General features: G+C 41.7%; 1 protein-coding gene and 1 long non-coding RNA gene across 6 annotated transcripts in view; one reads left to right on the top strand and one right to left on the bottom strand.

Annotated features, from left to right (window-relative positions):
* LOC308591734 overlaps positions 1-11,814 on the bottom strand; it is a 184,298-nt gene extending 172,484 nt beyond the window's left edge. The window contains exon 1 of the long non-coding RNA XR_014010234.1: positions 11,741-11,814. This is a non-coding gene — a long non-coding RNA (uncharacterized lncRNA). The remainder of the gene's footprint in view (positions 1-11,740) is intronic.
* Positions 1-27,414, top strand: part of SERGEF (secretion regulating guanine nucleotide exchange factor) — a 117,641-nt gene that overhangs the window by 41,045 nt on the left and 49,182 nt on the right. The gene's annotated exons all lie outside the window — the stretch shown is intronic.

Here is a 27,414-nt window from a genome sequence, read left to right as displayed (position 1 = left end):
ATAGTTTTATGAGCTTTCTTTCCCAAACCATGACCATAAGAGAAAATTGGAATTCTCTCCCTCCCTCCCTCCCTCCCTCCCTTTCTGACACACACGCACACACAGAGCTAAAAAATGTATTTTTTCTGCTTGTTGAGGATACACAAGCATTCACAAATTTGCATATGTAAGTGTGCCAGGCACATATATGAAAGTGGCTTCAGTTTAATTAGGCTTAGTTGATAACGGTACTTTTCCACTGTTGTTGTTTTTTAAGTAGGAACTGTGAACGTGCTGTAACAAACTGCACTGCAGGCTGCAGTATCTGGTTGGCATGCCAGGAGCGTCACTAACAGTGTACAGCTAAGTAGAGATTGGTGAGGAAACTGGGTCAGAAAACATGCCTACTGTACCTGCAGAGACTGCAGAGCAAAACAGCAAAGAAATGGGACTGTCCACAGTATGGCACTGTCTTACAAAGTATAGAAGGAGAAAGCTGCCAAGAGCAGACCAAAACATACATCTCGTAGATCATGATGTAGCTCGGTTTTAGTGCCAGTGATTGTAGTCATGTCTGTTGAGCATATGAATTTGTTTACCAATGAAAAATTTGCATGTAGAACCATGAACACCAAGATTAATGAAGCCCATGTAAATACATAAATACTTTGAAAAGAAGAATATTTTATACTGGTAATTAGGGTTGTGCAACTACCACCATCTCTGCTTTGGTTTGGATCTGATTCAGTGATTCAAGCCCTGATTTGGATTGGATCAATTTGGACCTCAGGACATCTGAAATTTTGGTCCTCCCATTGACTTGCATTGGGAAACCAAAATGGCCATATTTTTATATGGAGTTGCATGAAATTTGGAAACACGGTAGCCCCTCAGGAAGAGATGAACCCCAACAAATTTCAGACATGTAGATCTTCCTTGACTGCATGAAGAGAGACCTCCATTCCACCCAGACTCCCTTCAGCATAGTGGTTTGGTGGTTTGGATTACTTTGCTTATCTCCAATTGCTACATGAATATAGCACGAAAAGCTTAATCCAGATGTCCATCTAGGAAAATGTGAATTATGCAGAGAATGCAACTTGTACCCTTCTGTATGGATTCAGTAGACAATAATCAGTTGAATACATTTCCAGAGGCAGGCAACAGGATACACAAGAGAGGAAAAACACTTTAAGAATTTTTTTGACACTTTTTATACCCCCACATTCAAGGTTTTTCTGTCCAGTTTTGGATGATTCTTCCTTCCCATTGTAGCCCTCTGTGACACAATCCTTGTTGTCCAGAGAACTCTTGACCTCTGAAGCTCTAAGACCAGTAGAATACAAACGTTGTGGCATTTGGACTGATTTATCATTCCAGTATATTATCACAATATATAGCTGTTCTCTCTGTAATGAGAAATCAGATTTGTAACTGTATACTTTTAAACCTTTTTTTCTTTTAAAAATGATTCCATTTGTAAGAAAGGCTATGATAGCTCTACTGAATTTTAAATCTAAAACTATTGTCCACAGTCCATTTAAAAAAAAGTAAAGGAAAACTGGGGAGGCTATTACTTTTTCCTTAACCGAAGCAAATTAAAGAAAATATCTTTGGCGGGGGGTTGTGATAGCTATTTTGCATTGAAGTTGAAAGCTTTAGCAGTTTTCTGTTCTGATGTGCTGTGTCAGTGCTTAGCTTCTTTCCATTAAGTTGTGCCATTCTCTCTTCCTGGAAAGAAATGCTTATTTCATGCTCTTCAGTATTAATTTTCAATGTATTGGACCCCCCCTCCCAATTTCCTGTCCCTTCCCAGCATACTGCATTCTTCAGTACAGATTGGGGTCACAGTGGTTTCACGGCTTGTACTATTGGAAGCACAGAAGCCAGATATGAAATGGCATGGCCATGGCGGGATTAAATAGATGAAAGTAAATGTACTTCCCATCTGTTTCTCTACTTGTCTTGCTCAAGTACTGGTTATAGGGAAAGGAAGTGTTTGTAAGTGATCAGCTTTTTCTTGCTATTTCTGCCTTGACACACACATATATTCTGAATATACTTTTCAGCACAAAATAGGCACAATAGCTATTTTTGCTTGGATTCAAAAACTACCGTCAAGTCTCCTGTTTTGAAGTAGCTAAATATAGATTTATATAAGTGACGTATGCCATGTTACAGTAACGGGGAACTGAATCCAGGTCTGCTTTTGTTGTGATTCCTACATTGCAGAGGGTCAGACTAGATGATCCATGGTGCCCCTTCCAACTCTACAATTTTATGATTCTATGAAACAAATGTAATTGCTAGGGTTCAGGCAAGTCGCTTAACCATTTTCTCATATTTTCTCTGGGGGCACAGTAAAGTAGAGGGCACCATGTCATCAATGATGGTGCTCTCTACTCTTTCTGTGAGGCACTTGCTCACTAGCGCCACACCAGCAGCACGAGGCAGCTGCTCTCACAGTGTGGAAATGGCATGAGAGGCCCCCAGGCTCTGCCACTGCTGCCCCTTTTCCATGGAGCCTGTGCTGAGGAACTATCATGAAGGAAAGGGACGGAGGAGTAGTCGCAGTGCCTCCAGCAAACCTGGTTTGAGGTGAGCTTCCAGCTCTGTCCTCAGCCCCTGCCTCCCTCCCCCCACTTGTTTCTAGTATTCCCTCCTCCATTGTGTTAATTGTCAGGTGTGTGTGCAGGAGCCAGGCCCTGTGACCAATAGGACTTTGCAGGACTGGGGCCTTCCTAAGTTTGTTCTGAAGAGGCAAGGCACGACCTCACAGGTGAGGCCGATTGGTAACTCACAGCACCTGGTGGCAAGAGCCAGGAAGGGTTATAAGGTCAGCATTTCCCTTCAGCTCTTTGCCACAGTAACACACTTCCTGCCTTGCTGTGTTTGGCTTCTTGCTTCCTGATCCTTGAACCTTGGCTTCTTGACTCCCTGCTTTTTGATCCTTAGACCCTTGACTCCTTGCTTCTTGATCCTCGGACCCCTGACTTTGTGACTCTTGCTTCCTGACCCTCGGACCCTCGGCTTCCTGAATCCTGGCTTCTGGACCCCCGTTCCTGCTCCCACCCCACCATCTTGTCCCTGGTCCTGACGTCCCCTGCCAGGACTTCAATCGCTGGTGAAGCAGACCCTGACATTAATGCATGCAGCTGAAGTCTTCAGAAGGGTAAAAGGTAAAGGACCCCAGACAGTTAAGTCCAGTCAAAGGTGGCTATGGAGTTGTGGTTCTCATCTCGCTTTCAGGCCAAGGGAGCTGGTGTTTGTCCACAGACAGCATTCCAGGCAGGGCCAGATTTAGGTTTGATGAAGCCCTAAGCTACTGAAGGTAATGGGGCCCTGTATATGGGATATTTTAGGGTGCTGGCTAGCAGGTGGGGCCCATTACTTACATCACAGGAGCATACACAACACAAAACACTGTTGCTGTATGTAGGTTTTATTTTATTTGGTTTTTTATCTTACATTTTGGAAATGTACATCTAGTCCCCCCCTTTAATTTTTTTTGGGTCCCCCAAGAGAGTGGGGCCCTAAGCTATAGTTTGTTTAGCTTATATGTAAATCTGGCACTGATTCCAGGTCATGTGGCCAGCATGATTAAACTGCATCTGGTGCAACGAAACACCATGACGGAAACCAGAGTGTAAGGAAACTCCGTTTACTTTCCCGCCGCACTGGTACCTATTTATCTACTTGCACTGGCATGCTTCTGAACTGGTAGGCTGGCAGAGCAATGGAAACTCACCCCATCACGGGGATTTGAACTGCCGACCTTCTGATCAGCAAGCCCAAGAGGCTCAGTGGTTTAGACCACAGTGCCACCTGTGTCCCTACAAAAGGAGTGGTGCCTCCAACAAGCCTGTTCTGAGGCACAACTCCGAGTACACTCAGCTCCCTCACCCTAGCATCACTCTGTCTATGACACCTCCTCCTCCCAACATGTTGGCACCAATGGCCGAAGTCAGAAACATGGAAGCTTTTGATCCAATGGAGGTATCTCACTGGTGGAGAGGATGGAAAGTGGCTCTTGCCAATTCCCCCTTTCCTCGCTTGCAGAACTCGGCATCACCTCCTACACTGGATTTGCAGAGAGCACAAGGGGGTGCAGGCAAAATCCAGCCCCTCCTTCCATCAACAGAACTCTGTGCAGGGGATGCTGTGCTAGCAGGGATGACTGCTGAATGCCAGCCCCAGGATAGGGCCATTTTTTCAAAACAAACATGGCTGTAAAGTACTTCAGCATATGTTGACGTAGCATCTGTTTCTTCTAGAATGTTTGTTATAGTTTCATTATCTTTCTTTCATTTTCAACCTATTTTTAAAGAAATTTTACCCAACTAGAAGTGAAAATGAAGGAATGGTATTTGCTGCTTTTAGAAATGGATGGCAGTGGTGTGTGGGTGTGTGGGTGAGAGAGAGAGTGTTAATGATTATTAGTGTATGTCATTCTGAAAGAGGAAAATATTCTAATTGCCTGCTACAGTGTTCCTAGGAAATGGTTTCATGCAGCAGGCATTCAGACCAGACACTAGGTGTCAGCTGATCCATACGATGTTATCCAATAACATGTAGAGGGTGAGGAGCTGTCCTGATAAATTTCACTGCGGCTTGGTTGCTAGGGAAACTGCTTCTTTTGTGCGTGTACTGTGTGTGCAGGGAAAAAACCCACCCTCTTCTGCATCATATGGGTTGTGCTTCACAGATACTGCAGCTTATGCAAAGCATTGCCATAACATAGCAGCAGATACTCCCATCTTTGTTTAGCAGGATGAAGAAGCTTCTTTCATATTGTGGTCCATTCCTCTCTTTCCCTTTTCCTTATATTTGGACACAACACTGAACATTAATTATTCTATTAAATAAGAATAGAAAACATTGTATTGTGGGTCAAGGTATTCACTGGTAAGCCATGAGTATTGTCAGAAGAAGTCAGGTAGGTTAACACAAAAGCACACATGTTGATTTGGAACCAGACCTGGTCATGATAAGAGACTCATTGAAATCAGTGAGGCAATTTAGACTTGACTAGCTTAATTGATTTCATTGATTAAGTATGCCTAAGTCTGAATCCAAGCCATTGCCACATTCTTTGTAGAGTGGGAGGAATTTCTTTCAGTGGGAGGAGTAAGTAATATTTCTGCTGTAGAGGCATATATCAAGGTTAGCCAGTGTGGTACCTTACAGTGCTCTTGGACTCTAGGTCCCTTCACCCCATGCGGCTGAAGGAAGTTGATGTAATTCAATGGCTTCTAGAATACGCTGTGTGGACTACCCCTTACATTATAGGACGAAGAGAACTTGAGGAAGTTTATGTGGCAGACTGCCCCCACAGTTCAGCTCTCATGCATCCAAATGTTCAGCAGGGCTTTGAAACACGAAGCCTCTCCTTTTAAACCTTTACATTCCCCACATGTATTGATTGATTGATTTAACACTGTTTGAATGGCTGCCCAATAATACATGTTGTATTGGTAGCTCACATCATCTTTAATCTTTTAAGTAGGTACCAATTTTGGCATTCAAATTTTGGCATCCTTCTGGTTGGTATCCCTGGTCGATATTTTGACCCTCAGGGGAAAAAAAGAAAATATCTCAACAACTCTGGCCGAGGTCACTGCCAGTGTTTTTTTTAGTGTGAGTTGATTGCAGTCCCTTGGAAGTTGGACATCCCTGATCTATGGGAAGCTCTTATGCTGAGCCATTAAAAAGCCCCATGAGTTACTTGGAATATTTTTACTTTTATTTTTGGACAGGGGCACACAAATTCTGACCAGGTGCAGTTCAAAATGGGAGGCATTCTAATTTTTCCTCTGCAGTTCTGCATATTTAACTGGCTTTCTTTTAACTGCATTTCTGTGCTTGCAACAATAAGTCCAGCTTTGTCTAAGAGTAGTTATGTTTTCTCCAAAACTGCCAGATTTTTTGCATAACATGGGTGTCTTAAGAGGAGGGAGACAACTTTAGAGAACTAGTAAAGGAAACATTTTTACCACAGATTTGGAGTGAACGTAGCTATGGTTACATACCTACTTGCATCTAAAGACACTGACCACAAGATAAATATTGTTATTTTTGTCACCTTCTTTATTAACAGCAAATATATTTGTGAGAACATTTATGAAGCTATGCAGTGAAGCAACACTAATTTCTGTCTATCATTACATATCATAGCAATATGTGGTGGGATCACACCAGCAGCTTCTATTGGTTTTAGTAGGGCTTTTGCTAGAGTCCCATTGAAGTGGGTGAAGTTAGGTAGCAGCACAGATTGAATGTTAAGACATTTTGCCATGCTTGCGGTCTATAGAAATCCTGCAGTGTTAAATTCATTTCTTATATTTAAGCCATTAAATATGTTTATGTCAAGGAAGCCTGAACTTGCTGTAAAGCAAGGATGGGGGACCTGTGGCTTTCCAGGTTTTGCTTAACTACAACTCCCATAATCCTCCAACATGTGCCATGCTGGCTGAAGCTGATGGGAGTTGGAATCCAACAGTATCTTGAGGGCCACAGATATTTTCCATCCCTGATGTGCTGGGTAATCTGCAGAGTAATGTGAGCACTAAACTCTATTACTTTTACAGTGTAGAACCATTGAAATTATTGAACATGACTAAGTTAGGTCTATTAATTTCAGTGGGTCTACTTTCAGTAAAACATAGTTGTATACAGCCCGCTATCTAAATCCTATGGGTCCACACATAGAAGCATAAATGTATTAAGCTCTTACATGAGCCTCTCATATAAGACATGTTTAAGTGAATTAGCCACTCTACAGCAGGATAAATATTATGTTTTAAAATGTCTATATTAGATGCTCCTAATACATACCTCCTGTGGTTTTTTGTGAGGTGTCTCTGTGTGTATGGATTGTAGGTGATGCATATGCATTTCTTAATGGTATTTATTGATGTTTGTTTTTAAATTTGTTGCAAGTCACTTGGAGACCACTAGGTAACAAGTGACTAAGAAGTCTATATGACAGTAATAATAATAATAAAAATAATAATAATAATAATAATAATAATAATAATAATAATAATAATAATAATAATAATAATTAATAATACTAATAATAAAAAGTATTGTTTCACAACCAAGTACTGTCTTTCTTGATTATTGGCTTGTATTGCACAGCTCATGCAAAAATGGTACTATTATTGGCAAGTTTGTTTGGGATGCTTTGTTATGTGACCGTACTATCACTAGTGATCCATGGTGATGACTAATGAAGGAATAATCATATCTGCTCCACTGGCACACACAAATAGTGGCATGTGGAAAATTGAGGAAATGTTGTGAAGGTGTTCTCTCTTTCAAGATAATGGTCACTGACGACTGAAAGTGAATTTGAGATTTATTTTGATTCCTACTGCTGAAATAATAAAACCCTTTGCCTACTTTTTGAGAGAAAGTCAGTTGATTAATATCAGGCCTGTTTAACCGGTTGATCACGTGATCACGCGATTAAAAAAGAAGAAAAGCTCAACTCTTGTTGAGTGGGAGTAGATCGTAGTCTCTTGGAAGTTGAACACTCCTGATTTATTGTTCAGTCTCCCTGCGTAAGTAGTTACCCTCCAAGGCTTACAGTCGAAAATGGACACAGAAAAACAATGGAAGAATGGTGGTGGCATCAACAATAGAAAGAGAAGAATATTACCCTTAAAATCTGAAGAAAGAGAGTCATTTTTGTACAGCAGCCACAGTTTATGCTACAGAAGTGATAAGTTTGTGTCAATGAAATGAAATAAAATCAGAATATTGTGCATGACTGTTGGGACATGATTGCCCAAATGAATATTTGGAGAGCCCCAGAATGTTGCTCAGCTTGGTGCCAGTTTATGTGCTGTTATAGTTCAGTGCACTTCATGCTTAATGGCCTTAGTTTGACCAGCTGCTTTATATCACTGGAAGTTGGGGGAGGCTGGTTATTGTTATGTTTACGGGTCTAGTACAACAGAGAAAACAGCTGGGGTAAACACAAGCACCTGCCATAGGTCCTTTTTATTGTTTTAGAAAGACAGTCGGGAAACAGGAAGTAGCAATCTGCTAAACAGAAAACCAACGTTTGGCAAGATTTAAAGTTGTCATAGGTGGCAATGAGTATAGTTACTCTGTGTCTGGGGTGGCCAGCTCCCAAGAGACCGTGATCTACTTACAGAATTAAAAACTGGCAGTGATCTACCCCCTTTTTGGGGTTCAGGTCAAAGTTGTTGAGATTTTTTGGGGAGGAGGAAGGCCTGTTTTTTAGGCATTCAGATCAAAGTTGTTGTTGAGCTTTTTGTAGGGTGAAGGAAAGCCCCATTTTTGGGGGGTGCAGGGCAAAAAAAAATGAGCTTTTTTTTAGGGCAGCTAAAGTTGTTGAGCTTCTTTGGAGGGAGCCAGTGATCTACCACAGATGTCCAGTGATCTAACAGTAGATCACGATCTACCTGTTGGACGTGCCTGCTGTATGTATTCGAGTTCATATTTAAAAACAAATAGTTTATTTAAAGGCAATAAATATTAAGAGCTGTCTTTGTTTGACTGATACATCAGAGTAAGCAAGTAAACATAAAGGGCATTGTGTATAAATGTATAAAAGGTGCTACATACAGTGGTACCTCGGGTTAAGTACTTAATTCGTTCTGGAGGTCTGTACTTAACTTGAAACTGTTCTTAACCTGAAGCACCACTTTAGGTAATGGGCCTCCTGCTGCCGTCGCGCCGCCAGAGCACGATTTCTGTTCTCATCCTGAAGCAAAGTTCTTAACCTGAAGCACTATTTCTGGGTTAGCGGATTCTGTAACCTGAAGTGTATGTAACCTGAGGTACCACTGTATAAATGTTTAAAGGGTGCTATAGGTATTAATAAGAGTATAAATGTATAAATATCATGATAAGACATTGAAAGAATTTGTAAATATTGGCCTCAGAAGATTTTCTGATGTGGAGCCTGTAATTGTGTAGGAACTTTAAACGATATTTGAGCAGGGTAGGAAGCCATTTTTACATTCTACATGTATGCTGTACACAGAGCACAAAACTATTCTTACTTACTGGTTATAAAACAAAAGAGAGATGGTGGTGGGGAAATGACATTTGATTTTCCCCCTTCGTTTTCACCATTTTTTGTATTTGTCAGTAGCTCTGATCATTTCACATGTGGTTAATATAACGGGGACTGCTTATGTTTTTAATTGTACACATATCTGAAAATCCATATAGCATTTGGAATCATGCATTGGAGAGCCAGTGTTGGCTACAGCTCTTGGTCATGTATGCGCTTAAGAACAAACACGGGTTTACTGGCCCATAATGTGTAGAATGGCCTTTAATATTCTGGAATGGCCTTTAATATTGCCTGAGTTCTGGATCTCTGTGGGACCTTAATTCAGTTTACCCTGAATACCTTTGAGAATCACATGCTAATAGTTGTCAGCTTTCGTTTATTCTATTTTTGGGCGTTTTTGTGCCACAAACTCGAGCTGTCTCTTTTGTAGTTTGTTAGGTCCCCCCTCCCTCCTGGACCAGCATATCTTTAAAAACAGAGATTTTTGTGTCTCATATACCGTTGCTTATTGATTTAGGGAACTGTCTTCCTGAGTATTCAAGAGGTGTAGTCTGAGGCAGCTGAAGTGTGAAGAAAAAGCAAAGTTTGAACTGAAATGTTCAGCTTAGAGCACAGAGAGAAATTGTTTTCGCATTTTCTTTATCTTCCATATTGGGGATGATGAAAGTCAGGAGATTTGCAGATGGGGCTTTCTTTGATGTGGTTTTCACACAGTATACATCCCCCACCCCACCAAAGTGTCAATTGTTCTTGAAATTGGAAATTCTGACTCAGTGTAATCTTATTAGTTTTCTCTGCCACGCACATCTGTATGTAGGATACAGTAATATTGTCATCCCTTTGTTGTAAGCAATTTGTTTTTAGGATCATGCAGTGAGAAGCGAACATTGCAAGGATGTCACATCCCATCATCATGGCTTGGTGCTTATGAAAAGGGAAAAACAATAGCCCTCAGGCTCCTAAGCCTGTTCAGGACAATCTATTTATAATTTATCAAATGTTCACTGCAAGTTCCTTTGCATGTGGAGACATGTGCTTTCCAAAATACAATGCTTCATTTGGGTTAATATCACACTTCCCCAATATTTTACTGTTGTTGGGGACATGTGAGTAAAAGAGTTAATAAACTGCCTCTCAGGGATAATAGGTTTTCCTGGGGATCCATGCTCTTTTCTCCTAACCCCCCGCCCCTGATTCCTGTTGTACTTATCCCCAAAGATTAAAGTTTGCCCTCATAGGAGAGCCACAGCAGCTAGCATTCTGAAATTGGGCAAGCATCACCTCCACAGAAGGGGTGACCGTGCCTGCAAATCACATCTAATTATGGCAGAGAATGAAAAAGTTAGTTAAAAAAACCAAACCTTTAAATGGGCCATGCATGTAAACTCCTGTGTACAATTCGGCAGAATTTATCCTCTCTGGTAGGGCTTTTGTGCCTGCAAATTTCATCCACTTTGGTCAAAAGAGGGGGAGTTAGAGCTGTTTTCGGATTCTGTTTATAGCGAATGGAGTACTCAGAGCTTTATTTTATAGAAAGTGGCATTGAACTTGAAGCACAAATGGAAGCAGACAGCACAGTGCAACTCGGAAGCAGATCAGAATTTTTATTTTAACCTCCACCTCCCAAGAGACTATGGAATATCATAAGTAGGACTGAAGGCAAGGCTGAAGACCTGGCTTTGAGATGAATGTCCTTATATAAAGGTGAAGGCCTGGAACACTATTTCTGATTAAATGATAAGGACTAAGTGTAATGATGGGTCATTGGTAGACCGAGACCTGCATGAAAGAATTAAATCCAGATGTTGAAGAAGAACTGAAAAGTAAAAAGTCAGAGCAGAGCACTGCATACCAGGAGCTGTTTACATGGCAGAGTCAAAGACAGCAACCAAACACAAGTTTTTTTGAGATATGAAGCTACAGTGTATTAATACAATGCAAATTAATTAATAATCAACAGTACTATAAAAAATTATGCACATAAATTTGCAATAATAATAATAATAATAATAATAATAATAATAATAATAATAATAATAAAACATTTTGAAGTAGTTTACCTTGATACACGGTCCAGTTTGTGGTATCTATATTTTTGCCATCCAACTTGTATATGGTGCTAATTCAGCCTTCTGGATTGTACTGGAGGATGGCAGTTTTGCAGAGTTCTTGAATACATTTGACTTTGCATTTCTTCTGTGAATAGAGGCTTTCTATTTCCTGTGTGTTCAAGTTGCAGAATGTACTTTTGCTGGTTTCCCTCTGAGCTTTGGATTTTAGATGTGTTTTCCTTGACCATATCTATCAGATGAATACTTTCTTAAAGCATGGCTCTGAAATAGTCTGGACCAAGGTGCTGATTCAGGTTCAGGATCGTGACTGGCAGTCTTGTCGTCTCAACATTGTCCTGGAACAACTATCAGAGCTTTTTAGCCCTGGCTAGGTAGTGAAGGGACACGGGTGGCGCTGTGGGTAAAACCTCAGTGCCTAGGACTTGCCGATCGCATGGTCGGTGGTTCGAATCCCCGCGGCGGGGTGAGCTCCCGTCGTTCGGTCCCAGCTCCTGCCCACCTAGCAGTTCGAAAGCACCCTTAAGTGCAAGTAGATAAATAGGTACCGCTTTATAGCGGGAAGGTAAACGGCGTTTCCGTGTGCTGCTCTAGTGCTGGTTCGCCAAGAGCAGCTTCGTTACGCTGGCCACGTGACCCATAGAATCATAGAATCATAGAATCATAGAATCATAGAGTTGGAAGAGACCACAAGGGCCATCGAGTCCAACCCCCTGCCAAGCAGAAAACACTGAAGGTGTCTACGGACAGCGCTGGCTCCCGGCCTCTAGAGTGAGATGAGCGCACAACCCTAGAGTCTGTCAAGACTAGCCAGTACAGGCAGGGGTACCTTTACCTTTACCTTTACCTTTAGGTAGTGAAGATTAAAGTCCCATCCCTTGAGTGTTGAATCTGGCAAGTTAACAGACTAGTACTTTGTTCTGCAGCCATTGGCTTCTTCCAAGCAACCTGGTTTCAAGCTGTGTGCACTACTTTGAGGGCTTCCTTGGGTATTTTCTCTGAATAATAATAATAATAATAATAATAATAATAATAATAATAATAATAATTTATTTATACCCCGCCCATCTGGCTGGGCTTCCCCAGCCACTCTGGGCGGCTTCCAAAAGAATATTAAAATACTATAATACATCAAACATTAAAAGCTTCCCGAAACAGGGCTGCCTTCAGATGTCTTCTAAAAGCCTGGTAGTTGTTGTTCTCTTTGACATCTGGTGGGAGGATGTTCCACAGGGCGGGCGCCACTACCGAGAAGGCCCTCTGCCTGGTTCCCTGTAACTTGGCTTCTCGCAGTGAGGGAACCGCCAGAAGGCCCTCGGTGCTGGACCTCAGTGTCCGGGTAGAACGATGGGGGTGGAGACGCTCCTTCAGATATACTGGACTAAGGCCGTTTAGGGCTTTAAAGGTCAGCACCAACACTTTGAATTGTGCTCGGAAACGTGAAGAGTTTCTGGTCCAGTCATAAGAGTCTAGCAGCTTAGGTGCCTCCTCAGGTTCAAGTGAGGAGATGGAGACAGGAGATCCACATGGAAAGGTTTGGTGGGTGAATCTGTCTCTGCATCTGAGGACTTTTCATCTGAGTCCAGGACAAAAAAATGTATGGAGTACATCAATAGATCTTAGGACTGCATGGTTTCAGTGCACAGTGTGGCCACAATCTTGTGTTGTGGTTGTTCACTGGGGGATTTCTTCAGCAGAGTATCTATTTCTGAGAAGCTGAATTTGTTCTCTGCCCTGAGTATCAAACAGAACAGCAACTCTGAATACAGGTTACAGTTTCACTTCATGAAAACTATGAACAAACTCCTGATTACAATCCTTTCGCCACAGTGTGGTACTTGACAGCATCAGGTTGATTCCTTAAGGGTCTGTTTCTTACTCATCTGGGATGCCAGAAAACCCAGCAAACAAATGTGCTTTGGGATTCTGGAAGCAACAACAACTATCAGTGGCCGTAATGTTTCTGGAAGATTGTCATTATTCTCACATCCCTGGAAAATTAATGAAGCATCTTTGCCAGCACTTGAGATAGCTTCATCACAGCTGGTTGCAGCCTGCATTTTCATAGGTTCTTTGTGCTGAAAAAGCAGCTTGAGCAATTTAATTGTCTGTGGGAACAGCACATACAGTTTGTCGATAGGTTCTTTAACAATCTTTGCTAGTATCCTGTCTCTGGTTCCAAATACATCACCTCTGGCACGATCCAGTTTGTGGTACTTTGAATTGAATTGATTTGCTGCTGCCATCCTGTTTGCAAAATGAAATAGCAGTGGACTCTCTCCAACATATGTAATATTGAATTACATGTTCCAGGCTTCCCTTGATGGCCTTATTACTAAAACAAACGCAGAAGACGCTCTTAGTAGTTAATTTTTAAAATTTTCTTCATTCAGTTTTATTATTCCTTCCTTCCTTCCTTCCTTCCTTCCTTCCTTCCTTCCTTCCTTCCTTCCTTCCAGCACAGGGCAATGAAATAGGTTGGATTGGGGACTATGCTCAAAGTTGTGGGAATGTTCAGGGATGTAGGAGAGGATATATTGTGAGATTATCCTTGTGTTAACAAGTTTCCAATATCAACAGAGTAAAATATTCCCCTTTACGTTTGCAACGGCAGCATTTGCTCAGGCTTGCTTAAGCCTCTATAATAATCACTCTGGTAATTTCCCCTTATTCCCTCTTAAAATAGAAGACACGACACAGTCCTTTACAAAAGTATAAAAAGAGTTTACTCACATTCTGTTCACATCAGATCCCAGAAGGCAGACTTAGTCTTAGTGAAGTAATATATATTTGGATTCTATCTTATAAGAAGCTAGTCCCTTTCTCCTCTCCTGGCTGGGAGCCAAGAGGGCATCTTTAGCTTAGTACAGTGTTTTTCAACCACTGTTCCGCGGCACACTAGTGTGCCGCGAGATGTTGCCTGGTGTGCCGTGGGAAAAATTAAAAAATTCGAAAGATTTTTTTTTTAAAGTCAAATTTTCGATTGGGGCGCCGTCCCCGGAGGGAGGCGGGCGAGTCGGGCGGCGAGAGGCGGGGCGGCGAGGGCGAGGAGAGGCCACCCAGCGCGGGGCTCTCGCCGTCTGCCTGCCTGGCTGCCTGCGAGCTCGGCGGGCAGCGCCTCCGTCCGCAGCGCCCGCCTCGCGGCTCTCATTCCCTGCCCCTGCCAAAGCTCACCCAGCCAAGCCGCGCTCTCCTTCCTGCCTCGCTTTGCTGCCTCCTCCCCCCCACCCCCAAAGCTTGGAGGTTCCCCGGCGCTGACCCGCAGGTTTGACCCCCTTCTCACACCTGTTCGCGCTCCTTGCACGGAATGGGGCGGATGGGGAGGAACAGGGCTCGCCTCTGCCTCCGCTCGCCCTCCCCCCCTCCGCCGGCGGTCCCGTGATTCTTGGGTTTTTGGCGGTTGGCAGAGAAGGAAGGCAAGGGGGAGGGAAAAAAATTGAAACTTACACTTTCGTGCGTGCGTCCCTCCCGGCGTGGCGCTGCGCGCTGACGTCACAGGGCTGTAACGTGCCCCACATGGTGGTGTGCCTCGATATTTTTTTCATAAAACAAGTGTCCCTTTGCCCAAAAATGGTTGGGAAACACTGGCTTAGTAGATGTTGCTTGTTCGATGGAAGAGAGGCAAGAGAGGTAAGAGAGAGATGGCTGCCCCTGCCCTGTGCTTTTATCATTACCTGCACAGGTGAGGCCACACCCACCTCTAGTCACCTGCGGAGGAAGTCTGTCCCAGCTCAGAGGGAAACAGGAAGTTTACCTGCTGGCTGGACAAACATCCCTCCCCATGTCTGAACATGTACACTCTAGGAATGTTGTAATTGACTGCTCCTGTGTTTCACATCCCACAAAAGTCACCATATAAACTTTATGGCTAGGTGGCGATTTGAACCTTGAACACTGCAGTTCTAGTGGGATCCTCTGACCATTGAACCAGTTTGAAAAATGCCAGTATCTTCTAGAAAGTATTGGGAATGACAGGAGAGCACAGTAGCCTCCCCACTTACCACAGAATGTTCTAGATAACAAGCACAGTCCACTCTATAATTTTTCTTTCTACTTTTCCTGGAGAAGTATGAGAACTCCCCTGTGCTTGCCAGTCATTACTGATGCTTTTTCTTATACAAAGCCACAGTTCTTGAAACTAGGTCTTGAAACCAGAAATGCATTTTTGTGCAGTTTCTGCAGTATGGGAGTCCATAAATGGTCTCCAGGAGAGTTCACACATCTATGCCTTATTATTAAGGTGTAGTTCTGAAATGGCTTAATGGAACAGCATAGTATATGGCGAAGAGGAAATGTGGCATGTGCCTAAAAGGAGTATGATATACACATCATTGGGATAAGTAGATATATAATTTGCTAAATATTGATGTATAATCTGATTCCATAGGTTCTATCCAGTAAAGTAGTTCTGTGAGTGCAAGGAATTCCATTTGATCCATGGATCTTCCCTTCTTTCTCCTCTCCCTTCCACACCCCCCACAAAAAGCTGCTCCTGAGAGTTGGGGGAAACCCAGAACAGTTTTAGGGATGTGTGGGGAGAGGAGAGCAAGGGGTAATTCTATTGCACAGCCGAGGTCCTTGTACTAATGGAACTGCTTTTCTGGATACCATGTGATTATTTAAATAGTATATTTTGTTTATCTTATAGATATTTTCCAATTTCCCGGTAAACTGAATAAATTATATTAGCTTTCATAACCACTTGCAAACCTTTTCAGTATCCCACTGTCCTGAAATACCCTATTAGTTTATGAATCTTGAAACATATACTAACATCATTAAAAATATGTTCTTGGCAATGTGAATTTGATCTGTTGCTAGCTTGCAGGTGACTTGGGTTTTTGGTGAGTTGCCTTCTGCTTATCAAGACTGATGTGATCCAGAAAGTTTTAAATCTTTGATTCTTTAAAACTGACAGTTTTTCTAATTAAACTCTCACTTCTTTTTCTTTATCTGTGGAATTATGCATACAAAATGTAGCTGGGATATGTCAAACAGTGCAAATCAATGGTACAATACATTAATCAAATGCATGAGGGAGCAGCAGGAGAAAAGAATGATTATGCAGGGTTACATAAGCGTTGATTTTTACTGATTTGCAAGTCTCTGTTACTACTTATCATTCCCTTTTGACTTCTAAACCCAGAGACAATATAATCTTTTTCTGGCCTGTCTGGTTATGTTGCCAAAAAAAGAACTGGCAGTGGGGTTTTAAGATACCTGTGACTAAATGTAAATCGGAAACTTTGATAAGATAATCATTAGATAATCTTTTAATTTCTCTTTTCTCTTATTGGTACTATAGCCATGTATTAAAATAAGAGTGGTCATTCATCTTCACGTTTGTAATACATTCTTATCTACTCATCAGACTGCGATTTATTTATTTTTTAAGCTATGCACCAGAGAAGAATAGAATGGACAGGACTGCTTTCTCTTGCACATTGTGATTTAGTATAACAAAATTATTAAGGAATATCTTCATTGCATATATGCCCTGGGGCATTACATATATCTTTAGGCAATGCTATTCATTTTGTGAAACTGTGCCATTCCTCCCTCTAAAAGTCAGTTTGCAAAAGGTTTACCCATCTGTTTCTCCAGGCAGTAAAATCTTCAGTAGAGGCTCTACCAAGGTGTGGTGGGTGGTAACAGAGGAAAACACCTTCTTAGGTGTTTAAATACCAACACAGTGATTACCAAATGCTCTCCCCAGAATCACGCCTGCTTTGAGAATATTATTTTTAGTATGCTGTTTTTATTTGGTTGGCTCGTCTTAATGCATTTTGATTTTGTTGTGTGTCATGCTGGGGATTTCTTCGAAGGGTGGTGCAAATAAGCCTACGAATAAATAAATATACCTTAGTCCATACATTACCTGGGATGGCATAGTTATCACTGCTGTGTGCCCAGATTCCACTCCAGTAGCATTTAGCTAGTTGAATCATGTTGTAAAACAATACTTTGTGGGTTGTATCTAATGCGCTGTGAGTGGCATTCTGCTCATACAATGGGACTTCATCACCCTCTCCTTGCTTGTCTCCAAAATATGTTAGAGAGGGTCCTAGAACCCTCTGGAGCAGATCTTGAGGGTGTGCGGGCCTCAGGGGAAGAAAGGGAAGTTCTGTTATATGACTGGAATGGCAGGGGTGGATGAAACCCTATATTACTTTATGTAAACAATGTAAGGTTAGTGGAGGTTTTTTTAAAAAAGAAGTGGTATACAAATCTTGTTAGATAAACAAATGATGGGATTGCTAGGATCTCACATATTACCAATGCAAGTGCTGGTGGGGACCCTGGCATATGGGGTGGTACATGATCCCATATGGTTTCACCATCTGTTTGCTTATTGTTAATGAAGCCTGCAGGATCCAGCCCCAGAGAGGTGGGATTACCACTCTGGTAACTTACAAATTGTACATGTGTTCTCTTGATACTGATATGGTGATATTCTCCATTCCAATGACTTCTGTTCCTTTGGCTCCTGAATTTGGTGCTGACTTTTACTGAGGGAGACAAACACAATGCACTTATTTCTATTAGATCCACAAAACATATATGTACTACTAGATAATGTCCGGGCAGGACTGCAGGGTGGTAGTGTATTTTAATGAACAAGAGGAATGTCAGATTTCTTCCTCTTGCCCTGACAGATTATAACAAAGCAAACATCATTAGTTGCTGTTTGTAAAGTGCTTTGGTGAGGTTGTGGTGAAAGAGCCACAATAAAGGTGGAAATATTTCGTCTTTGAAATATGAATTTATGTTTATTATGTGATTTAGAGTTACTGAGATGCCCCTAAGTATTCTTTGAAGGAAAAGAAAATGTAAATTAAAAAATAAATGGTGGTGTCCAATGAAGTAGTTCTATTAGTGTCAATGAATTTTGGGTGTGCAACAGAACGTCTCCTCCCTCGCCTCTTTCCTTGCACCCCTGCATATCCCTTAAATTTGTTATTGGGGGCCCCCAATCACCCAGAGCAGATTTGGGAAGGGCACAGAGGGTGTGCAGGGAGAAGAGAAGGAGGGTAAGTCCATTTGCACAATCAGAAAATCCTTGCACCAACACAACTAGTTTGTCAGAATCCACTCAAAGAGTTCTGCACCACCAAATATTCCAGCGGATTTATAAATTGTGGATCCTTTCTGAACTCCTGTTAACCCTAATTAAATGTGGCACTAATGTGCAGAAATTAGTGCCTTAGATAACAAAATGGTGTACTTTGGCTGCAGCCTTTCACACATTTGCTTGGGAAGTAAACACCATTGAATGCTTTGATCTTACTTCCAGGTGACCATCCATTTGAATGAGTGGCCACTTTGGGCTTTTGCTCATAACTTGCTGGATCTTGAGCCTCAGACATAAATGCGCACTCGAAGCACAAATTGAAACAAGCAGCCAAGCTTTGATGCTGTTTAACTACATTGCATTGCTTTCCACAGGGTCCACATTTGATTGCACATCCCAATCCATGTACTTGTGCAACTACTACTCCTGCATAAGCATCGTTTTAAAGCACAGGTAGAACTTAATTGGTGTGGTTACCAACCGTGGACATGATCCAAATCTCTCTCACAGATAACTTACATACAGAAGTTGTGGAGGACATGAAGCTTAGTAATGAAGATGTGGCCTGGGGCAGAGGATAAGGGCTAAAATGGAGATCGTTCATATGCCAAGATACCTCATAGGAAGCTGCCTTAGACTGAGCTGAACACTATTCTTCTAGCTCACTGTTGTCTACACTTTTACAGAGGAGTATTGGTATTAGTTTGTTGCAGCAAAATCTACGAAGAATTATGTGGTGCCTTAAAAATGGTAGAAGTTTTTGAGGACTAAAGCCCACTTCATTAGATGCACAAAGTGGAACATATATAATATTGTCTATGCTGACCAGCAGTGATTCTCTGGGGTTTTAGACAGGAGTCCTGTTCCCAGCTGGAGATTGAACCTGAGATGCACCCTTTCCCCTTTGCCAGGTGGGAGTCGGATGGTAGCAGAGAGCAACTCTGTGCCGCACTGTGTGGCAGTGAGGTAGAGCCTGAGACAGAGGGGGAAAACATAATTTCCTGCACTGCAAATCCTTTCCCTTTGTCCTTTGCTCCTATTAATCCATGTAAAGAAAAAATATTCATGCTTGACCACTAGCAATTCTTCCCCTTTGCTTTCTGATCACATATTATGAAAGGGAAAATGAGAGGCACAAATACAAGATGGGGGACACCTGGCTTGAGAGCAGTACATGTGAAAAGGATCTAGGAGTCTTGGTTGACCACAAACTTGACATGAGCCAACAGTGTGACGCGGCAGCTAAAAAAGCCAATGCAATTCTGGGCTGCATCAATAGGAGTATAGCATCTAGATCAAGGGAAGTAATAGTGCCACTGTATTCTGCTCTGGTCAGACCTCACCTGGAGTACTGTGTCCAGTTCTGGGCACCACAGTTCAAGAAGGACACTGACAAACTGGAACGTGTCCAGAGGAGGGCAACCAAAATGGTCAAAGGCCTGGAAACGATGCCTTATGAGGAACGGCTAAGGGAGCTGGGCATGTTTGGCCTGGAGAAGAGGAGGTTAAGGGGTGATATGCTAGCCATGTTCAAATATATAAAAGGATGTCACATAGAGGAGGGAGAAAGGTTGTTTTCTGCTGCTCCAGAGAAGCGGACACGGAGCAATGGATCCAAACTACAAGAAAGAAGATTCCACCTAAACATTAGGAAGAACTTCCTGACAGTAAGAGCTGTTCGACAGTGGAATTTGCTGCCAAGGAGTGTGGTGGAGTCTCCTACTTTGGAGGTCTTTAAGCAGAGGCTTGACAACCATATGTCAGGACTTCCGGAGGCGGCGCGAAACGGCAATGGCGGTCCTCTTTGCGCTGTGAAGAGGGGCTCCGCAGAAAAGGGTCGTCTGCTGCGGCACAGCGACGACCCACCAAGAAAAACCACGGGCAGAGTGAGCCCGTGGCCGTGGGACTCGGCGGGCACCTGGAGCGACCCCCAAAACGAAGAAGGGACCCTGTAAGGGGCTCCGGAAGCGTGGAGGGGAAGCGGTGCTGTGAGTTCATCGCTCTTTCTGCGGGAGTGAAGCCGCGCGGCTGCTGCTGATGAGCGCCGACCTTTCTTCCTGAAACATCAGGCTCCAAACTACTTACTCGTGAGTAAGGACTATTCTTTTTGGGACTAAAAACTCTAAATTTGGCTGAAAGCGGGGGACGAAAAACAGGAAGTCCGTCTCCCGGCAGTTCTTAAAGATCAAAGGCAAAGAAACTGACAAGCGGGAAGCAGTTTAAAAGGATTATAAACTTGGGACTATCGTGCGTTGGCGGAACTGGGTTACAAAAGGGGAAAGACAAGCTTTTTCTTTCTTTACTGTATTGGACTTTAATTGGGACTCTCCTCCCCTTTATGGATTATAAAAAATTAAGACACCAAACATCGGACTGACAGGAGAAAAAGAGAACTGTCATTGCGGAAACTGTATCTAAAATAGAAATTGCTACTGTTGAGTGTTACTGGAAGATACAATTAAGGAAACTGTAACTTGCACCTTTTAGGTGAGACTTTGTGGCAACTTGGGAAGTGCTCTGTAAGTTAAAAAAAGTTTGAAGGACTATTGGTAAATTGTTTGGGACTGCAGGGACTTTAATGGTGGACAGATTTCTTTCCTTCTTTTTTGAGCTGCAATAACACTCCCCCTAGTGGAATTTTGGACTTACATGTGCCTGGGAACAAACTTTATTTTGACTCTCTGCTGTTCTGTTATTTACATTTGAGAACTGTCTTTCCCATGGGATAACATACAGTTTGACCTTGACTCATAGACAGGTGTGGAATGAGCGGCCAACCGAAAACAAGATCTGCAAAAACGAAAGCAAAACAAGCCCAACTTGTGCAAACAACTTTGACTACTCAGTCACGTAGATCATCTGTCCCAGCTGTATTGGGAGTACAAGAAAAGGTAGCCGAACAGCCAACAACAGGAGATATGGCTGAAGGAGCATCTGATACCTTCTTAAAAGAAATGCTAGAACAATTTGCAATCTTGAATAAGAAGGTGGATGACCAAACGGCAAAAATTGACCTAGCCACATCCTCTATTACAAAACTATCTGAACAAGTGGCACAACACACACAAGCAATTGGGAATCTCAAAGAAGCAACTGCGGAGAATCGGAAACTGGCTGAGGCAGCCAATTTAAAGGCAGAGCAAGCAAATCAGAAAGTTGAGGCTATAAAAGGGGAGGTAAGGCCACTTCACAAGCACATTAGCGACCAGCAGGCCTACCTGTCTATGGTGGAATTGAGAAATCGGGAAAACAATTTGAGATTAAGATCTATCCCAGAGCTCGAGAAAGAAGATTTGGTTGACTACTTGACAGTAGAATTTTCTAAGTTCTGGGGTATAGAAGCAGACAAAGATTTTAAAATAACAACTGCGTTCAGATTGGGAAGAGCTGCAAGGAGGGACAGGCCCAGAGACTGTTTGATCATTCTGAGATCCAAACAGGAGAGAGACAAAATATTAGACCTCCATTTCAAGAAATCACTTGATATTCAAGGTAAAAGAGCGGAAATTTACAAAGATATACCAAAACAACTTTTGGACCTTAGAACCGCATATACTGATCTAGCAAGACTACTGAGAGGCAACGCGATCCCTTACAGGTGGGAGTTCCCCCAAGGCCTATCTTTCAACTACAAAGGAAAGAAAGTTAAAATTAAAACAATAGAAGATAACCAGAAGTTCCTGCACGACTACGGAGAGGACCTGCAGAAGGGAGCAGCAGTTCCTTGGCCACCGCCACAGTCTGGAATAGAACCAACACCCACACCCTCGGGTCTGGACGAAAAGAAGGACACCCCATAAAGAGGAACAACAGATTGATTCAGGATGTCTCTGCAGCTTTACAGTTGGAAAATTCATGGAGCAAATTCCCTGGAAAAAAGAAGAAGGATCTTTCATATTTTGAAAAAAGAACAATTGGACATTATCTGCTTGCAGGAAACACATGTGACTAGACTCCACAGGAAAGTGTTAATCAATAAAAGACTAGGCCAAGAATTTATTTCATCAGACAGAGTTAAAAAGAGAGGCGTGGTGATCTATGCAAAGGAGAACTTGTCACCGAAATTTTTGTTTAAAGATGAGCAAGGAAGAATCTTGGCAATTGAAATACAAACTCAAGGAGAAAAATTCTTGATATTAGGAATTTATGCACCAAATGAGGGGAAATCGGAATTTTATAAGAAGCTGCATGAGACATTGCTGGACTATCTGGACTATTCTAACATCATTATGATGGGAGACATGAATGGAGTGGTCTCTACTTACATGGATAAGTCACAAAATCAAAATCTAACCAAAGACGGCAGACTACCAAAAACTTTTTTTGAACTAATCGACAATATGGATTTGATTGATATTTGGAGGACAAGAAACCCCCTAGGTAAAGAAGGAACATTCTTCTCTGAGGCCCACCTGTCATGGACAAGAATCGACCAAATATGGACAACTAGAGGGCTGGCACCTAAGACCAGAAGAGTGGAAATCTGCCCAAAGACTTGCTCCGACCATAACGCGTTGAAAATGGAATTGAGACTTACTCCAGCCGGTTCCTTCAGATGGAAAATGAATGACACCCTACTAAGAGATCAAGAGATTGTAAAGAAGGCCCAAAAAACTTTAAAGGACTACTTCGAAATTAATTTGAACACCTCGGTGGAAAAGAGAATAATCTGGGACGCAAGTAAAGCTGTAATGAGAGGGTTCCTGATACAACAGAATATGATCAAGAAAAAACTCTGGAATGTAAAAAAGGACAAGATACTAGAGAAGATAAGAGATGGAGAGAAAAAATTGAGACTAAAACCAAAATCAAAAGAGATTCTAAGAGAAATCAAATTCCACCAAACACAATATGCGAAATTGATAAATCAAGAAGTGGAATGGAAAATTAAACAAATGAAACAAAGATCATTTGAATCGGCGAACAAATGTGGAAAACTGCTAGCATGGCAGTTGAAAAAGAGACAAAAATTGAACTTTGTTACTAATCTAGAGGTTGAAGGGAGAAATATTCAGAAACCAGATGAAATTAGAAAGAGTTTCCAGAAATATTTCAAAAAACTGTATACGCAAGGGCCAGAGGAAATATCCGAGATAGACCAATTCTTAAAAGTTAATGGCTTACCAAAACTATCTCAGGAGAAGAGATCAATCTTGAACTACAGAATAACACAACAGGAAATCGAGGGTGCCATTCAGAATATGCAACTAGGCAAATCTCCAGGCCCAGATGGACTTACCTCCAAGTACTATAAGATATTAAAAGACTATTTGACACAACCACTAATGGAGGTTTGCAATCAGATTATGGAGGGAAGGAGGGCACCGGAAACGTGGAAAGAAGCTTTCATCACATTGATACCCAAATTGGAAACTGAAAAGACCCAGCTTAAGAACTACCGTCCCATCTCACTCCTAAATGTGGATTACAAAATTTTTGTGGACATCTTGGCAAGTAGACTTAAAAAGGTATTAAATGAAGTAATTCATAAGGACCAGGCAGGCTTTCTCCCAGGCAGACACTTGTTTGACAATACCAGGAATATTATTGATATTCTGGAACTTTTGCAAACCAACATTAACACTAAAGCAGTGTTAATTTTTATTGATGCGGAGAAGGCCTTTGACAACATCTCTTGGAAGTTCATGAAGAAAAACTTGGAAGGGATGGGAGTGGGGCGGGGGTTTGAAAATAGCATAGAAGCAATTTATTCAGAACAAAAAGCTAAGTTGATAGTGAACAATGTGGTGACAGAAGAGTTTAAAATTGAAAAAGGAACACGACAGGGGTGCCCTCTTTCCCCCCTACTATTTATCTCAGTCCTGGAGGTGCTGTTGAATATGATTAGGGAGGACCGGCTGGTTCAAGGAGTACGGGTCGGAGTGAAACAATATAAACTGAAAGCTTTTGCAGATGACTTGGTTTTAACACTACAGGAGCCAGAACCTAGTACAAAAAGAGTTTTAGAACTGATTCATGAGTTTGGTCGGGTGGCGGGATTTAAGTTGAACAAACAAAAAACTAAAGTTTTGGGGAAAAACTTGACACCTTTAGAAACAGATGGGTTTCAGAGGGAAACAGAGTTAAATGTGGTTAAAAAAGTGAAATACCTGGGGGTCAACTTGTCTTCCAAAAATTTGAACTTATTTAAAGATAACTATGAAAAATGTTGGTCAGAAGTTAAAAAGGACTTGGAAACTTGGTCAAGACTGAAACTTTCCTTGTTGGGTCGAATAGCAGCTATAAAAATGAATGTTTTGCCAAAGATGTTGTTCTTGTTTCAAACCCTACAGATCGTGGACAGAGTGGAATGTTTTGGAAAGTGGCAGAAGGATATCTCAAAGTTTGTTTGGCAGGGCAAAAAGCCCCGAATAAAGTTTAAAATATTAACTGATGCAAAAGAAAGAGGGGGGTTTGCCCTGCCAGACTTAAGGTTATATTATGAAGCTGCAGCCTTCTGCTGGATGAAAGATTGGCTACTTTTAGAGAACACGGATGTCCTAGATCTGGAAGGGTTTAATAATTCGTTAGGATGGCATGCATATCTGTGGTACGACAAGGTAAGGACTCACAAAATGTTTAAAAACCATATTGTCAGAAAAGCAATATTTATGGTCTGGACAAAGTATAAAGACTTATTAGAAAGTAAGACCCCGAGGTGGTTATCACCAGTGGAGGCTAAGGCCCGAAAAACCCCCAATATGGAGGCCGGTTGGCTGAAATATGGGGAAATAGTAGAAAAAATTGGAGATAATTGGAGGTTACAGAGCTATGAAAAACTAAAGAATAAGGTGCAAGATTGGTTTCATTATGCTCAAATTCAAGAGGTGTTTAAGTTGGATAAAAAAACAGGATTCCAGGTGGAAAAATCGAAACTAGAGACAGAACTGTTAGAACCAAAGACTAAGCTATTATCAAGAATGTATAACTTGCTGCTTAAATGGAATACTCAGGATGAGACAGTTAAATCAGCCATGATAAAATGGGCTCAAGACATTGGGTACAACATTATGTTTGAAGACTGGGAAAAGTTATGGACCACCGGTATGAAATTTACGGCATGTAATGCCTTGAAAGAAAACATTATGAAAATGATATACAGGTGGTACATGACCCCAGTCAAGCTTGCTAAGATATACCATTTGTCTGATAATAAATGTTGGAAATGTAAGGAGGCTGAAGGGACATTCTTTCACCTATGGTGGACCTGTCCAAAAGTGAGGGCCTTCTGGGAAATGATTTACAATGAGTTAAAAAAGGTGTTTAAGTACACCTTTCCTAAGAAACCAGAGGCCTTCCTCTTGGGCATTGTCGGCCAAAAGGTGTTAAAGAAGGATAGAACGTTTTTTATGTATGCAACTACAGCAGCAAGAATTCTTATTGCAAAACATTGGAAGACTCAAGATTTACTCACACTGGAAGAGTGGCAGACGCAATTGATGGATTATATGGAATTGGCCGAGATGACTGCCAGGATCCGAGATTTGGGAGAAGAAGCAATGGAGGAGGACTGGAAAAAATTTAAGGACTATTTGCAAAAATTTTATAAGTTATATGAATCATAAGAATTTGCATGATTTGGAAAGGTCAGCTCCAGCAATGAGAGTGGATGATATATGAAACTAAGTTACATTAATGAAAGGACTAATGTTTAAATGTTTAAATTAACATCATATTTGTTTTTAGAGTAAATTAATATTAAGTAATTTAAACTTAAAATGCAATTATCTGAAAGTACAAAAGAAACGCATGAAACAAGGTTATAATTTGCTGATATTTTTATTGTTAAGAATGCACGGTGAGGGAGATGTGGGGAAGTCCGGTAGAAAACTGAAAAAAGCTCTGAAATGATGTATTTTTCTTTCTTTCTTTTCTTTTCTTATTATTCTTGTTTCTTTGTATATCTGACTGTGTATCTTTATCTGGAAAAAATACAATAAAAAATATTATAAAAAAAAAAGACAACCATATGTCAGGAGTGCTCTGATGGTGTTTCCTGCTTGGCAGGGGGTTGGACTCAATGGCCCTTGTGGTCTCTTCCAACTCTATGATTCTAGGGGGTTGTCATAGTTATATAACTATGAGAACTAGCAACTTGCATCTCCACTCCCAAGTTGAGATCTTCAAGTTCTACTCCTTATTCAAAAGACCCTGCAGCATACAGTCTGCAGGGAAACATCTAAAATTTATGATGCTAGTAATAACCCTTCTGGTACCTAAGTCCCTGAAGAGACATAAATAACTCAGGAGTTCCATTTAAAAAATTGAATTCTTATTTATTACTCTAACACTTCCCTAATGACACACATACGCCCTGAAGGTGCTTCTAAAGATAACTGGTCCATGGGGCATGTACAAAGGGGTTGAAAAGGGGGTGACAGGGCAAAAAGGGAAAGCACCCCTGTTTCTGTGGAAATGTAAAGAATCCTTTTTAAGGTTGGCCATCGCAAGTGGACAACACAGATTCCAAAATGGTTAGGTGCCTTCTGAAGCTTTGCCAAATGCCATGGCTAAGATACGGTTTCTTGCACTGTTAGTCAAGCCTTTGCTTGAAATCAATCCTGCAGGCCAATATGTGCAAGTGATTCCCATGAAGGCTTGCATCTGAGTAGACATGTATAGGCTTGTACTGTTAAGGCACCTGAATTGCTGTGCCTCCTTTGGGGAGCGTGATTCTTTGGGCTACAGTTCCTCGTTTTAATGAAAATACAATTGCTTCTGATTAAGCAAGCTGATGAATAAGTATGCGCTTCAGAAAGATTACTTTGACTGTGTGGAAGATGATGGCAGCAATAAAAACAGACTAGTATGCTTTTGGACAGAAAGGGAGAAGAAGGGACAGAAACAGAGGAGACTATTTTTACTCCTTCTGCCCTAAGTCAGACCATCAGCTGCCCAGTGTTCAACTTTTTCTAGCCTTTTGCATCAAAAGCCAACATGGGTCTTACCTTTGGCTCAGAGGATGAACACAGCAATATTGTACCAGGCACAAGAGGTAAAAGGTACGTCTAGTTACTGAAGCTACCTGGGCTTCTGGTGACAGAACTGTTTCCAGAAGACCCCCCAGACTATATATCTGCTCCTTCAGGGAGAGTACAGCTTCATCTAGTGCAGATGATCTCTTGAATTACCCACCCACAGAGCCTCTGTTTTACCAGGATTCAAGCCACACAATTCAAATGTTGTGAAAAAACAGATCTGAGTAACATCAGTGTTCGAATGGCAACTTGCCCAAACTC

Source organism: Podarcis bocagei, assembly GCF_964188305.1.
Source record: "Podarcis bocagei genome assembly, chromosome: 1".
NCBI lineage: Eukaryota > Metazoa > Chordata > Lepidosauria > Squamata > Lacertidae > Podarcis > Podarcis bocagei.
The sequence above is the reverse complement of the archived record's forward strand: the minus strand, read 5'-3'. Positions and strand labels throughout refer to the sequence as shown.